Here is a 4,961-nt window from a genome sequence, read left to right on the forward strand (position 1 = left end):
AATGCGACCAACTAGTAGGGCTATCAATTTATGACACGGATCTGTTAACACGACACGACACGGGTTTTAACAGGTTTGGGTTTGCGCTTTACAGGTTTCGTGTCTTAAACAGATCAACATGTTTAAGACATGTTTAAATTCGTGTCCTAACATGTTAAAGACCTGTTAACCTGCTAGTAATCTGTGCAGACTTTTATTTATAAAAAAAATAAATATATGCACTCTTAAAGTCTTAAACATAAAGTCATAACAAACGACATTTCACTAATGCCCGTCAGAACCCGATATTATATTTTTTATGGATGTTATGATTTGCATCTATGGTTTTTTGTTTCAAGTATGTTATGTATTTGTCGTCTTTTGTTTCTCGTATGCTATGGATTTGTGGTTTTTTGTTTCAAATATGTTATGGATTATTTATTAATTAAGACTTTTATGCTAGTTTTAAAATTTTTAGTTTCGTCATACATGTAATATTCATTGTGTCTTTAAACAGGTCCCTTAACAGGTCTTAACAAGTTAACCTGCTACTAAACAGCTTCGTGTTCGTGTTTGGAAAAAATGGCACGATTAGTTATCGTGTCGTGTTCGTGTTTAGCACAACAGGTCATCACGTCTTATCGTGTCGTGTCCGACATGTTATGACAGCCCTACCAATTAGTGCTCAATTGTAGGCATACGTAAAAACGAAATAGCAGACTAGTGTACTCAGTGGCGGATCTTGAACGTGTAGTATGGATGGGCCGAAATTCACGAGAGCCAAAAAAATTTGTTTTCCCCTACTCCTATGTTTCAGGTCGGCAATCCGGTTCGGGTCGGGCCAAACTATAAAAACTTACTATATTCAATCAAATAATTCAATCATTCAAATTACCGTTCTTACGCAAATAATATGGATGGGCCGGACTCAAATTTCAAGGACGAATTGATATATCTCACCAAAACGCAAACACACAGTAACTAATATTGGATAACTCTTAATATTATATAGAGGAAATACAACTCAAAAACCCTTATTACACATAACTCGTGTTTCTCTAGATGAACCCTAACTCGGTTGTATCTCATGTGTGTTTCTAATGTCTAACAATAACTCGGTTTATATATACTAACCTAACTTGCTTGCAAAGACATTACCAAATATAATAAAACCCTAATTGCAACTTCAAATAACCCATTACATATTAATGAATCTCACGGGCTCATTAGGTACGACCCGGTGATCTACACGTGGCAGGCCTATTAAGATGAAAATTACATCCAACAAAATCTGGGCTTATTTTTTGCATTGGCCTTTATTTTTTAACCTTTCGTGGCTGGCCCGGATTCAAATAATATGGATGGGCCAGACTCAAATAACATGGATGGGCCGGACTCAAATAACATGGTTTGACCGGACTTAATAAATGTAATTTTTTTAAAATTTTTCTGGTAAAAATACACTACTAAACGAAAAAGATAGTGAGGCCGTGGCCCGGTTTGGCCCAATAAAAGAACCGCCCCTGAGTGTACTATAGTTCAAGCGGGACGAAATATGCCTTATTGAATGCTTTGACTACTCTAGAGCGTATATCAAGATGTTTAAGGTAAAATTGTTTATCTCATTATATTTATAAAATAGGTTTGTTCACCTGCTTGTGCTAACACATTCTTCATTTGCTATATGTTTCATAGGTAGCCGTAACGGTTTGAAAGGATCATGAAAGACAGGTTAAAGCGTCTTGTGAACGGATAGTAGCTCTTAGATGTACTAATTACCTAGTAGCAGACTGACTTTTATTAAACTATATCAAGTTTAATACAAGATAAGTTTCATGAAATTAATATCAATGTTTTAAACTGACCATGAATGTTTGGCTAAGTTATGAAAGTTAGTCGGTCAGTAAAGATTGAAATTATTGTTTCCCAAGCGCATAAATACTGGTGCGAATCGGTTGGTCGCTTGTGCGTTTAGATTGGTTTTGGACTACTAATTGTCATTGATCAAAAGCATTGCTTATAAACCTCTAGATCATGATGTTAAAAAATGCCTAATTTTCTTGTAGCAAGAATTAGATGACAATTTTTTGATATTTGTATTTTTTCGGTAATTTTTTGTGCGTTTGCATGTTGTTTTATTGTAACCGTTTTAAGTTTAATGAGTAATGAATGCAAAAAAATAAAATAAAATAAAAATTAGGGCTGTGTGGAACAGTGAAAGTTGGTTGTACTTTAACAAGTAAAATATATTTAAAGAAGGAAACCATTAGGAAAGAAATGTTTAAATGTAAAGTTTCAAACTAGTAATAATTATGTTTAGCCCATTAAAACCATTTTCAAATAGTTGGAGCCTTCTTCTAAACTGTCTTGGATGCATAAATGTAATCTGTAAGATAACATTTGACAAAAAGTTCAAAATACAAGGACTCACATTGCATTTAAGCTATAGTCATCATTCATGAACACCGTTGGATATAAAGGTTAGGGTTTTGTCAAGATGTTTGCAAGAAAATGGCCAAGAAGAAAATGCTTTCTAGAACCGAATCGCAGCCGTTGTATTCGACTAGTTCATCGAATGATGTTCGGATACATGTGAGGTATGGAGAGTGTCAAAGAAACCTTGCACTAGAGGTTGGTGGATATGCTCTTGATGGATGTAGGGAGTTTATGGCGAGCACGGTGGAGGGGACGGAGGGTGCGTTGATCTGTGCGGCGTGCAACTGCCACCGTAACTTCCACCTGAGGGTGGTGGAATCTGAGGCTGTTTGATAACAAAATTCTTTATTCAGTTTGATATATGGGTAAGTGAAAAGGTGGAACATTCATTGTGTATTTGTGTTTGTTGTGTGTGCATCGATTTTGGTGATGTGGTTCATTTGCAAATTAGGGTTTCTTTATTTGTTTGTTTTCATGGTTTTTTAATTCCTTCCATCATGGTTTTGGTATGGTTTTGTGTGATGAGAAGCTTTATTAATATTATGATATTATGAAATAAGATCATGTATCTTGAGTGTGTTGTGTTTTATTTGTGTGTTTGTAATCTTAAAGCTTTATGAGATGCAACCTTGATTAAGAGTTATTTAAACAAGTTTATTTCTTATAAGTTATAAGTAAGATTGTATATTTCTTGTACTGTTATGAATTGTAGACTGTTTGCTGAATGGAAATTATGTATTCTTTTTTATTTCTTGTGATGAGATCTTATAAAGATTTGTGTGCAAATAGGCAATCAAAGATGGTTTGGTTGATGTTTGTGTAATTTGCTTTGGTTAACTTAAAATGCATAATTTGACCCTAATTATTTTGGTATCAATAGGATACCATTTGTAGTTAACTTGATCATGATATATCCAATCAATGCCTTAAGATGTGATGTGGTTCAACTCGAGTCTAATGTAGCTCGACTCATCATGGTGTCCAGCGGATCGATCTCTAGTTTAGGAGCTTGGCTAAGGCGTTATAAATATGGTTAGTGCACAACGTTTCTTGATTTGATATGTATTCGTATACCCTTAACTTTTGAAATTATGCGGTTGAGGAACGAGGATTAAGTATAAATATGGACCCTCATACATCTAATCATGCTGGTTGTTACCTCTAATCTCATGTACCAAAAAGGGTCACTAAAGCTAAATTAAAATCATTCAAGTTGGATTGATTACCTTTGTTTTCTTTACACTTTAAAACGCCAACAACAACTAGCTAGACTTGACAGGGATTAAAGGATTGTTATTTTGTGTTAGTTTCTAGTTGACTATCCAATAAAAGGTTTTAGTAATAATAATCAAATTTAGAAACTTAAAGAATTAACTTGAACATTGGATGTAAATACATAAAATAGACCAAGAAAGATGTGATAAAGCTAATAGGATTTGTGCAGCATCTTTTAACGTCATATAATTTTATTTTTTGCCCAAAAATGAAAAATAAATATATACTGAGAAAATGTGAAGGTATAAGGAATGTTCACTTTTCTAAGATATCTCCTATAAATATTTGCTGCCTTGGGGCTAGGCTTAATTATGGGCCTTTGTATGGGCTTTAAGCAATATCAAATTATCAAGCTATCCCTTCCAAAAACAAAATGCAAATTTCTGACCCAACAAATCTGATAAATGAGTTTAGATAAGTTTTTAGTTGAACCTATTAGCACGTTTAGTTAAGCGGGTCGTGCTCGTGTTAGTATGGCTAGGTTGTGTTCTTATCACGTTTTACACGAAGTTTGAGAGTTTAAAGAGCAATTGACATAATTCTTGGCTTCGTGTCATGTTTCATGCAAACCCGTTAATATTTTTATGTCGTGTTCACTTAATGCCATAATTCTTGGCTTCGTGTCATGTAGCGGGGCCGTGACAAATTTTCTGTTTTGATTTTAACTTAGTTGAAATCAAAATTTTTGTAATTACCACTTCAAATCATGAATTTCTTTATTGGAAGTAAGTTTTGAAACATATTTTCTTTATTTTTCTTTTGTACGATTGTATCCGGTGTTTAATTAAATGTCATGTTGAAAAGCAGAGAGAGTTTATTTTTTTGGTTATTAATAATAATATTTATAACTTATCTGAGATAATATTAATAAATAACTGAATATGAATATCGTAGCTGGAATAGCTCAGTTGGTTAGAGCGTGTGGCTGTTAACCACAAGGTCGGAGGTTCAAGCCCTCCTTCTAGCGTTCTTTTTCATTTTCGTCTTTCGCACCCTAACCTCCTTCTAGCGTTCTTTTTCATTTTCGTCTTTCGCACCCTTAACCTCCTTCTAGCGTTCTTTTTCATTTTCGTCTTTCGCACCCTTAACCATCCTTGAGTTGTACACTGTCTTCTCTGGTTGTATATCATATCACACATGGATTTATAATACAAGTCTACCACCTCATGACACTTCCACATGAGATTGTATCGTGTAACACCGCAATGTAAAAGTCAGGCAGTGTTCTTTCACAACACCGCTACGCAGCATGTGCCCTCCCCTTTCTTGCC

At 34.5% G+C, this 4,961-nt stretch overlaps 1 non-coding gene across 1 annotated transcript; it reads left to right on the plus strand.

The window, feature by feature from the left end:
• The first annotated feature begins 4,583 nt into the window (after positions 1-4,583).
• TRNAN-GUU (transfer RNA asparagine (anticodon GUU)) lies at positions 4,584-4,657 on the plus strand. The gene has a single exon. It is a non-coding gene; the product is annotated as a tRNA-Asn (tRNA).
• Positions 4,658-4,961: the final 304 nt, after the last annotated feature.

The sequence above is a fragment of the Bidens hawaiensis genome, unplaced genomic scaffold (genome assembly GCF_021521415.1).
Source record: "Bidens hawaiensis isolate Kalapana, Puna unplaced genomic scaffold, B.hawaiensis_p1.1 tig00005061_1, whole genome shotgun sequence".
Classification (NCBI taxonomy): domain Eukaryota; kingdom Viridiplantae; phylum Streptophyta; class Magnoliopsida; order Asterales; family Asteraceae; genus Bidens; species Bidens hawaiensis.